Here is a 12006-nt window from a genome sequence, read left to right as displayed (position 1 = left end):
GACGACGTTGTAAGGGCTTATAAGGTGTTGAGTCACTTCTCATATGTTTTTATGAGGGTATAAATTTATAGAATTTGGCTAAATGATGAAGAACTTTAACTAGAATCGGTGGTTTTTATTGTTTAAAATTAATGAGGAGTTCTTGGGATTTATACTGACACACCCCGACCCAGAAAGTCCACTTGGACCCTGAATCGAACTGTGCTGGCCGACACCTGGAAGGTGACGAAGCCATAAAATGTGATAGTGTACAAAAAGTGAATAAATTTGAATCTAAAAGTGTCTAAGTACCAGAGTGCGCTACGAGTGGGAGCGAACCCATTTTACACGCGATGTCAGAACATAAGTAAGGTACAGTAGTATGGGTAAGAATCATACCCTCAAAAATATCCATTAATACTAAGATTCACCACAGATTGTTGTCGATACAAACTCAGCAGCTAAAACCTGGAGGGCACCAAACAGAAGGTGTGAGTAAGCAATAAAACCAAGCTTCTCAAAGTTATTACCTCTCTAAAAGTAATGCCCTAATGTAAACCCCGTATCGTTTTCCATAAGACAGTACAACATATATACATATATCCAAACCATACTCAGAAATGACCAAAACCACGGTTTGCCATTAACTCCACCATACATTAATAAGTAGGCCAAATGAACTAAATCAATACAAAGTGATATATCAGTCAGAGTCATCTAAAATGACATGTACAACTTATTCGTATCTCATCAATCATGGCTAGCATATAAGTCGGAGTCACCTCTAGTGACCTGTACGACTTATCCATATCTTATCAATCCTGGCTAGCATATAAGTCGGAGTCACCTCTAGTGACCTGTACGACTTATCCATATCTCATCAATCCTGGCTAGCATATAGCTCAATAAGTATACCTGCACACGAGTCGGAACCACCTAAAGTGGTCTGTACGACAGGACTGGGTGTAAATAAATAAGCTCAAGTGCTACGATCACGTGAAGACTGGGCGAATAATCGCGGGTCACCTACGAGTCGGAACCACCTAAAGTGGTCTGTACGACAGGACTGTGCACCTACCTTGAATCCAAGGTGAGCATAAGGTGCGGGAGGTGAACATCACGTGAAGGACTGTGCCCTGGCCACGGGCGGGAGCACTAACACCGGGGTGCAGGTTTATGAGCTCTCAATGCATCTCAATATAACATGTGCAACTCATGGCAACCAGTACGACAGTATCGAAGTTGCCTAACACATAACTGTAGTCATGCTATAACGAAATCGATTCAACTAGTACCATAAACTCACCTGAACTTACCTGGGTGTCCTGAGTTCACCTTTGCACTTGAAAGCATTCCCAATAATTATATGCAAGTAATATACATATTGATATACTATGATGCAATCTAATACTCAAACATGTCGTAGCATTTTCAATTATAAACAATATAGTGTGAAGTGTACAATCAATAACGCCCTACTCCCAAACTATTTATTTTCAGGGATAATTATCCATGACGTCCCAATTAACACTAATTTAGCTAACTAATTCATAAAACTAAAACTTGCCTTTACCAATTTCCTTCGCCTTACTCAATTTCCCAAGCAAGGCTTTGGTCTCGAATATTTTATGGCTGCATCTAACGTCTTGTTAGACTGCCTACGTACCCTAAATAGGGATCAAACCATTCGTAGTTCATATCGTACTTCAAGCATTCACAATAATTATATATGAAAGTAATATACCTAATCAATTTAAAAGTGTCGATAGAACTCTCAATAATATGTACAATAAAAAGGAAAAGATCCACTTACTTGGAGTCCACGCTATGATTCTCTAGCGCACACATCGAGGCGTCCTGAATGATTGGTCCCTGTGACCAATTATCAAATCACATCTCAGAACTCTTATCCGAAGAGTACGTAATTCACATAAAACACAACCTCAACGACATTCTAAAATAGTTTGATACCCATTGACCACAAGTCAACCGTCGATCAAAGATCGACGGTAGGGTTTACAACCCTGTATAACTTGACCCGGAAGATCCGCATATCAGATTTCCAATCCGCAACTCCCAACGATCCACAATATGTTACAAGAATAACATACTAAAATTTCATTACGATCCAACGGTCAGATCTCCGCCAATTGCCTAAAACAAGTGGCCATGAACATTTATTTTACTAACTTACAAATCCAATTCAGGAAGATCCGTAAGTCGGATTCCCGATCTGTAAATTCCTATAATCTTTAAATATTACGTATTATAATATATCCCATTTTGGTGACGATCCAACGGTCGGATCATCGATTCACATTTTCATCAAGTAACGTATCGTAATGAATTTAGGTTCCAACTATCAACCTACGTCATTCAAATGACAAAACTGAATTCAAGACATTTGACATAGCCTAAAAATAGCATTGGCGGCCCACTGGCCACGCGCCGCCGCACGCGCCGCCGCACGCGCCGCCGCGGGTGGCGGTCGGCCGCCCCGACTCGCCGGAAAATCCAACTATTTCCAAAAATTCTCAAACTTCACAGAAATGAAGATCTCAGTGAGTGGAGCAACTTTCATACCTGCCACGAAGTCCAAAAGTGGACGGAAGATGGTCAATTTTGCCCACGAAGCCGGCGGATGCCTAAAACTTCCCGACGTCGATTCGTCGTCTACGGTGGTCCAACGGGGTCAAGGTTGGTTGGGTTTTGCTCCTGGGATTGTGGGCTACAAAGCCCAAGTGGTGGCATCGGCCATTGCTTTGCCGATTGGCCGGAAAATCGAAAAGGGTGGCCGGAGCACCATTGATTTTCGTCAACTTTCGTGGCCTCAAACCGTCTCATACCATGGTCAATCAAGGTGGTTCTTGGGTGGGTTTTGTAGAGGGGAATGAGAGCTTCAAGATGGTGGTGGTGGCATCGAAAAACTCCACCGGAGCTGGCCGGAATCGGCCTTGGAAAGTGGTCTCGTGGTGGCGCGGGTATGGGTGCACGGGAAGCTCTCTTCCCTGTTTTTTTTTTTTTTTTTTTTTTTTTTTTTTTCTTTTCTTTTCTTTCCTCCCTCTGTTTCTGATTTTGGGCTTCCCCCACTAAGTGGGGGTTTAATTTAAATACACACTAAACCTTGAATAACCAATTTCGAACGTTCGTAACTATACCGTTATAATCCGGACGCGCAAACGGCTTTCGCCTATACGTTCGTACCAAAGAGTACTACGAGGATATGCTTAAAGAATAAGTCCCACATCTCTCAAGTCGATGGTCAACGGAAGTCAAAGTCCTTGCCTCTAGGGCAATTTAGTAAATTCACGCTTTTAAAATAAAATAAAAACGTAAAATTTGGAACGGGTTGTCACAATCTACCCACCTTAAGAAAATTTCGTCCTCGAAATTTAAAATCATCAGTCCAAAGTAGAATACTCAAAATTAAAGAGATATATGTATGTAAATACATACACGAGGAAGATACAAAGTGATGGCGACTACATAAAAGAGGATGACATTCCGTCATGATCGGAGCGTAGTGACTCTTCTTTCATGCCTCCAATTTCCTACTATCCTCTCATAAACGTGTTCAAAGCGTAACGCACTTCGAAATTAAGCATGTAATATTTTTTGGGTCAAGCCCAAACAACCATTAACGAATTAAATAAGTAAATACAAATATTAACGTAGAATAATCTACTTGTTTACTTGCTTAACAACCCAACGAATAAGTTATTAATATTACGGTCTGCACCCCGCAAAACCGACAATTCACTGTTGTCTTGATAAGTAAGTAACAATTCCCGAGGGTGCAATATTACCATCTTGCCCCTCAATGGGAAATACACATGCCAGCCTCGATCGTACTCATTCGCTACCTTCTGAGGCAACATCGTCAATAACATAAATTTTCTACATCACAATCTCAATCAAATATTTGTTCGCAATAATCTGCTGTAAATCACCAACTGCACATACAATATTTGTATTATATTTCGAAGGATACCATACTCCTAAACAGGAATGTAACCGTAGTTACCCATAATTCTAACAAAAGTATGCGTTCATTAAATATGCGTTGTGCGTAAAATCTCCATACATCAACTCCAATGATACCATAGTTAACCCGAAATTGTAACCGTGGTTACAAGTGACTAAAATGGAGATAAGGATATACTGCAACCATGCTACTGGTGGGACAAACAAGATGCAACTCGTCCACAAAGGTCTGAGTAACTCATTTCAAACTAATCGTTAATCTAGGGATAGAAATGCAATAAGGAACAACTTCTAATACTCAAAACCTTCATAACGACTTCCAAAGGCTTGGAAGTGAAACATGTAACACGATGAAATATAAATACACCAAGATGATAATCTTGTCAGGTTTCTGTTTGCTGAAATTGGTATAAAAGTCTAGGAGTAGTTTTCTCAAAAAGTCATCGTCATCTGGACGCACTTAGAAAATTGTAGTTGTCCAGAAAATTTTGAACTCTATAACCTCAATATCCTCACAACATTAATCAAAGGCAAGGTCCATCTAGAGTGAGGATTCATTTAAAACACATCAAAGGAAGCCTCGATTTTATCTCTTCCCTACTTCCACATTTGGTCACGTCACAAAGAGAACTTCTAGATCACATCACCCGAAGAGGTTGACTACATCCCACTTCTATCTTAGTGGTCTTCACAAGTGTCTTATTGTTGAAATTTCAACACCCATTTTCAGGAAATAACTATTGCCAATACTTCAATTTTTTGAGCAAGAAGAATATTGTTTTCTACTTAAGTAAACAACCACCAATTGGAACATCATATAAGCGTATCATTGGTTTAGCATCACGATTAATGAATTTCACATTCTTTACATATACCACATATCTCGAACTGCGCATATAAAAAGATACTTCCCAATTAAATAGAAAAGGACAAGCTGGAAATGTGCGAGAGTAGATACGCGATAATGCACTCATAGATGCTAATTTAATTCTACTATTGCCTCTGACAGAACTTAGCTTGTTCCAAAAAGTAAATGTAATAAAAAGTTCTAAGATCAATGAAGATTTGGACACACTTTTCTACATAAGAGTCCCAATCGATATTCCAATGAAATTAGAAATTGTTAATTCTAGGTCAGAAGTATGATAGTTCATCTTTAGCGGTTCTACCATCGAGAAACGTAAGCGTTAACATACTAAGAAAGTCTGAATCCGAATTGACTTATCACATCAATCGACAATCATCATGCATCATCAAAATCTCCACCGAGAAGTGTCATTTAGCCTTCGAAATAAGGTGATGACTGTTGACTTTAGGTCAATGAATAAGATGATTCGTTTCAAACGATTCTAATCGTGAAAAGTAAAAGTAATACTCCGTCATGTTGCCATACCAACTTAACAATGTGGTGGTATCCGCGGTAGGATTTTTGGGATATGACGCCAAAAGTATACGTCCTCGAAATTTACAGTACTACTAACCAACTCTACGACACGAACTAAAAGGTCTTCACAGTTTCCTCGACACTTATAACAATCTAACAGTGAGATATCATCCCGCATTTCGATTCTAATGTCTATGGAAGTGATCGAGAGGTGGTTAGTCAAAGGGTTTTCGTTTACCTAAATAAGTGATAAGGTAAAACAACAATCATGAGTTTAACGTCCTATTGCAAAGCTTATTCCTAAGCTTCCACGATCCTAATTTATTCGGCTCAAGCGAAGTAGTTCATTGATCCTAGGAGGATTTGATGATTGCTTTTCGGATTTCTACAACTCCCAGGATATGACAACTTACATTCGCAAGCCTATTCTCACACATTTAATAAGTACAACTACGAAAGCAAAAATCTGGAATAGCGTTGATTGAAAAATCTCAATGCTAGAAAAAGACCTTGCTTAATATCTACTTTCAAAAAGACTTCATCGACAGTCGATCTTCCTCCTAAAGATCCAACATGAACACAAGTACGCTTGAAGATATTAGTGCTAATAGGGACCGAACAATAATTATCCCTCCGATGATCTTCCGCGGAATGTTACTAAGAAATCAAGATTAACTAAGATTTCCAATCTTTAAAGAATCAATACTAATGGCGGTAGGACAATGATAGAATTATTTGGTAATATCTCTAGCAATACATGATTATCAAAACATTTACTTAGGCCATCAACTTGCCTCACTTTTATACCTTTCCTCCACAAGAAAAATCTTCGTTTTAGTTCTATGGACATGGCCAAAATGATCATCTAAAATATCGTGAAGACAACATAATTGTCCAAAACTTAAGAAAAGTTAGCATATCTTTCCATATTCGACGAGGTGGCATCATTCGAGCGTCAAACACAAAAACCAAGAGTGCTCACATCACGCGTGTGATGAACACAATACTGCTCAACATATGCTCTGATACCAAACTGACACACCCCGACCCAGAAAGTCCACTTGGACCCTGAATCGAACTGTGCTGGCCGACACCTGGAAGGTGACGAAGCCATAAAATGTGATAGTGTACAAAAAGTGAATAAATTTGAATCTAAAAGTGTCTAAGTACCAGAGTGCGCTACGAGTGGGAGCGAACCCATTTTACACGCGATGTCAGAACATAAGTAAGGTACAGTAGTATGGGTAAGAATCATACCCTCAAAAATATCCATTAATACTAAGATTCACCACAGATTGTTGTCGATACAAACTCAGCAGCTAAAACCTGGAGGGCACCAAACAGAAGGTGTGAGTAAGCAATAAAACCAAGCTTCCCAAAGTTATTACCTCTCTAAAAGTAATGCCCTAATGTAAACCCCGTATCGTTTTCCATAAGACAGTACAACATATATACATATATCCAAACCATACTCAGAAATGACCAAAACCACGGTTTGCCATTAACTCCACCATACATTAATAAGTAGGCCAAATGAACTAAATCAATACAAAGTGATATATCAGTCAGAGTCATCTAAAATGACATGTACAACTTATTCGTATCTCATCAATCATGGCTAGCATATAAGTCGGAGTCACCTCTAGTGACCTGTACGACTTATCCATATCTTATCAATCCTGGCTAGCATATAAGTCGGAGTCACCTCTAGTGACCTGTACGACTTATCCATATCTCATCAATCCTGGCTAGCATATAAGTCGGAGTCACCTATAGTGACCTGTACGACTTATCCCTATCTCATCAATCCTGGCTAGCATATAAGTCGGAGTCACCTCTAGTGACCTGTACGACTTATCCATATCTCATCAATCCTGGCTAGCATATAGCTCAATAAGTATACCTGCACACGAGTCGGAACCACCTAAAGTGGTCTGTACGACAGGACTGGGTGTAAATAAATAAGCTCAAGTGCTACGATCACGTGAAGACTGGGCGAATAATCGCGGGTCACCTACGAGTCGGAACCACCTAAAGTGGTCTGTACGACAGGACTGTGCACCTACCTTGAATCCAAGGTGAGCATAAGGTGCGGGAGGTGAACATCACGTGAAGGACTGTGCCCTGGCCACGGGCGGGAGCACTAACACCGGGGTGCAGGTTTATGAGCTCTCAATGCATCTCAATATAACATGTGCAACTCATGGCAACCAGTACGACAGTATCGAAGTTGCCTAACACATAACTGTAGTCATGCTATAACGAAATCGATTCAACTAGTACCATAAACTCACCTGAACTTACCTGGGTGTCCTGAGTTCACCTTTGCACTTGAAAGCATTCCCAATAATTATATGCAAGTAATATACATATTGATATACTATGATGCAATCTAATACTCAAACATGTCGTAGCATTTTCAATTATAAACAATATAGTGTGAAGTGTACAATCAATAACGCCCTACTCCCAAACTATTTATTTTCAGGGATAATTATCCATGACGTCCCAATTAACACTAATTTAGCTAACTAATTCATAAAACTAAAACTTGCCTTTACCAATTTCCTTCGCCTTACTCAATTTCCCAAGCAAGGCTTTGGTCTCGAATATTTTATGGCTGCATCTAACGTCTTGTTAGACTGCCTACGTACCCTAAATAGGGATCAAACCATTCGTAGTTCATATCGTACTTCAAGCATTCACAATAATTATATATGAAAGTAATATACCTAATCAATTTAAAAGTGTCGATAGAACTCTCAATAATATGTACAATAAAAAGGAAAAGATCCACTTACTTGGAGTCCACGCTATGATTCTCTAGCGCACACATCGAGGCGTCCTGAATGATTGGTCCCTGTGACCAATTATCAAATCACATCTCAGAACTCTTATCCGAAGAGTACGTAATTCACATAAAACACAACCTCAACGACATTCTAAAATAGTTTGATACCCATTGACCACAAGTCAACCGTCGATCAAAGATCGACGGTAGGGTTTACAACCCTGTATAACTTGACCCGGAAGATCCGCATATCAGATTTCCAATCCGCAACTCCCAACGATCCACAATATGTTACAAGAATAACATACTAAAATTTCATTACGATCCAACGGTCAGATCTCCGCCAATTGCCTAAAACAAGTGGCCATGAACATTTATTTTACTAACTTACAAATCCAATTCAGGAAGATCCGTAAGTCGGATTCCCGATCTGTAAATTCCTATAATCTTTAAATATTACGTATTATAATATATCCCATTTTGGTGACGATCCAACGGTCGGATCATCGATTCACATTTTCATCAAGTAACGTATCGTAATGAATTTAGGTTCCAACTATCAACCTACGTCATTCAAATGACAAAACTGAATTCAAGACATTTGACATAGCCTAAAAATAGCATTGGCGGCCCACTGGCCACGCGCCGCCGCACGCGCCGCCGCGGGTGGCGGTCGGCCGCCCCGACTCGCCGGAAAATCCAACTATTTCCAAAAATTCTCAAACTTCACAGAAATGAAGATCTCAGTGAGTGGAGCAACTTTCATACCTGCCACGAAGTCCAAAAGTGGACAGAAGATGGTCAATTTTTCCCACGAAGCCGGCGGATGCCTAAAACTTCCCGACGTCGATTCGTCGTCTACGGTGGTCCAACGGGGTCAAGGTTGGTTGGGTTTTTCTCCTGGGATTGTGGGCTACAAAGCCCAAGTGGTGGCATCGGCCATTGCTTTGCCGATTGGCCGGAAAATCGAAAAGGGTGGCCGGAGCACCATTGATTTTCGTCAACTTTCGTGGCCTCAAACCGTCTCATACCATGGTCAATCAAGGTGGTTCTTGGGTGGGTTTTGTAGAGGGGAATGAGAGCTTCAAGATGGTGGTGGTGGCATCGAAAAACTCCACCGGAGCTGGCCGGAATCGGCCTTGGAAAGTGGTCTCGTGGTGGCGCGGGTATGGGTGCACGGGAAGCTCTCTTCCCTGTTTTTTTTTTTTTTTTTTTTTTTTTTTTTTTTTTTTTTTTTTTTTTTTCTTCTTTTCTTTCCTCCCTCTGTTTCTGATTTTGGGCTTCCCCCACTAAGTGGGGGTTTAATTTAAATACACACTAAACCTTGAATAACCAATTTCGAACGTTCGTAACTATACCGTTATAATCCGGACGCGCAAACGGCTTTCGCCTATACGTTCGTACCAAAGAGTACTACGAGGATATGCTTAAAGAATAAGTCCCACATCTCTCAAGTCGATGGTCAACGGAAGTCAAAGTCCTTGCCTCTAGGGCAATTTAGTAAATTCACGCTTTTAAAATAAAATAAAAACGTAAAATTTGGAACGGGTTGTCACATATACACTATGTGTGTTTATTTATTTTCTAATTTTTACGAATTTCTTTTTATAAGAGTATAAATTTATAAAATTTGGCCAAATGATCAAAAACACTACAAAACAAATTGTCATTAGCAAGGGTCAAATGTTGTCGGAAAAGGCATTTTATACATTGTGCATCAGAAATTGTCCCATTAGAAATACTTTTTTTTCGACCAGTTGTCGAAAATACTTTATTATCGATGCACAAGACCTATCGTTAGTAGTTAGTTTTTCGTCAGAATAAAAAATTGAAAACGACAAACTTTAAAGTTTAACCAGAAGTGGTGGTTTATTCTATTTAAAGTTAATGAGGAAGTCTTATGTTCAAAATATTGCTATTTGTGCGTTTTTTTTATTTATTTTCTAGTTTTTACAAATTTCTTTTCATAATAGTACAAATTTATAAAATTTACTTAAATGATCAAGAAGTTTAATTAGAAGTAATGGTTTTTGTTGTTTAAAATTAACGAGAGGTCCATAACTCAAAATGCTATGTCCATGTTTATTCTTTACAATTTTTCGAAATTTCTGTTTAGTTGTTAATTTCTTTTTAATGACTAACTAGTAGCTATGTGCAGTTTTTAAACATTCATTCCAGTTCAAGTCTAACCTTCAACAAAGAGTAATGTGTAGACCAAATTTACATATCATATGACATGTCACCAATAGGTTTAATTTAGTGTTCATTCATTGCTTATACATATCAATTAAAGACTCGAAACTATGATTATTTTTTTAGTTCCATATTGACAAGGTTAGTAAATAAGAAAAAATACCTCAAAATTTACATAAAACAATTTAAATGTTACGTAAAAGAAAAACAAAACTCATCATCTCTCTATTTGTAAGTCTGGGGTTTTTCAGTTCCCTTCTCATAATACAAAATAAATTAGTTTTTCCGTGTGTTCTATATTATTGAGTTTGAAGTGCTTTTTTAAGTATAATTTTATCATAGTCGTGAAACCAAATAATTTTTCTTATATGAAGTTAGGGCACATTTTTTAACGTTGTCTCAGACTTCAAAAATCTCATAACCGACCCTATGAAACTTTCCTTGAATTTTATAATACAACTTCAACTTTCTTCATTCTCATTGTGGTTGGTGAATTAAAATACATATTGCTCTGTCAAGAGGGAAATTAGTTGGAACTCCGAAGGGTTATTCAGCATTCCAACTTTTCGTTTCCAATGATGCACAGATGAGCCATGTACTACTATTAACATTTGCTAGTGGCTAGAAAGTTCGAAGCTGAAAAATGCTATTAGCTAGAATCATAAACAAATCTGAAATCGTGGTTATAAATTGTCTCGTGCTCACGGGTCAGACGTCACAAAGAGTGAAAGATGGAGAGAAGTCTCATTCCAAAAATAAAATTGGAGAAGACAACCTAACAGTGTCCCTCGAAGCAACCAAAGAGACGCTCATTCCACTCTAGACCTTTTCAAAAGCCTTGCCTTTAATAAGTGGATTTTGTGGGTCACCAACCTGGGATTGCTTTCAGGCGAACTCGCTTAATTTCGGAATTCCTACGAAACCTGAAGCCAGTGGGCTTCCAAAAAGCCTCGTGCTAGGTAGAGATGAGAATATACATATAAGGCTTACAGGATCCACTTCCATAAGCGATGTGGGATGTTACAAATATATTCTTCATCTGTGCACTTATTTGTTTCTACACGCCTTTATTTATTTTAAGCCTAATAATATAATTTTAATCACTTTAACTACAAAATTGTTGTCGAACTAACAATGGATTAATTAATTAATCACAATCGGTGGCTTTTATCCGCATGAAATCAAGTGGGCCAATTAATCTAAGTAATGGAAACAGAGTAATGTTAGGGAGACTAAATTTGTAAACTAAATGATATGTCATCAATAGGAAATGAGCACGTTTATTAACGTTTAAATAATAATTCAATCATCAACTTCCATATCATTTAATTTAAGGAATTTATTCTATAAATTTAATATTCCTAGCATTATTAAATGGAAACACCAAAAACGTTGAAGTTGACAAGCTTACGCATGCACTTTTGTGGAGTTAGGTTCAAAGATGACGATCATAAGCTCACAAACAACAATTAATTGCGCATTTTCTACTCGATGCAAGTGCATTTGCTGTCATGAGCAAATTGGCAGCTAGTTTTTGGTGGATCATGGACAACATGCTTGTGGCTCTCGATGCTTAGAGAACCCTCTTAATCATTCTTATAATTAAGAATTCAAATTAATTCATCAATATTCTATAGATGATTTGTTTGGATCAGCATCTTAATCTCCATATAAT

At 38.4% G+C, this 12006-nt stretch overlaps 1 long non-coding RNA gene across 1 annotated transcript; it reads right to left on the bottom strand.

Annotated features, from left to right (window-relative positions):
* Nucleotides 1-244: 244 nt before the first annotated feature.
* LOC137730697 (uncharacterized) lies at nt 245-9404 on the bottom strand. The gene is made up of 5 exons (XR_011068204.2): nt 8907-9404; nt 8149-8207; nt 2563-6673; nt 1793-1851; nt 245-447 (listed from the first exon to the last, which is right to left on the bottom strand). It is a non-coding gene; the product is annotated as an uncharacterized LOC137730697 (long non-coding RNA).
* Nucleotides 9405-12006: the final 2602 nt, after the last annotated feature.

Source organism: Pyrus communis, chromosome 16 (genome assembly GCF_041283825.1).
Source record: "Pyrus communis isolate YQ-2024b chromosome 16, ASM4128382v1, whole genome shotgun sequence".
In the NCBI taxonomy this organism is placed as follows: Eukaryota; Viridiplantae; Streptophyta; class Magnoliopsida; order Rosales; family Rosaceae; genus Pyrus; species Pyrus communis.
The sequence above is the reverse complement of the archived record's forward strand: the minus strand, read 5'-3'. Positions and strand labels throughout refer to the sequence as shown.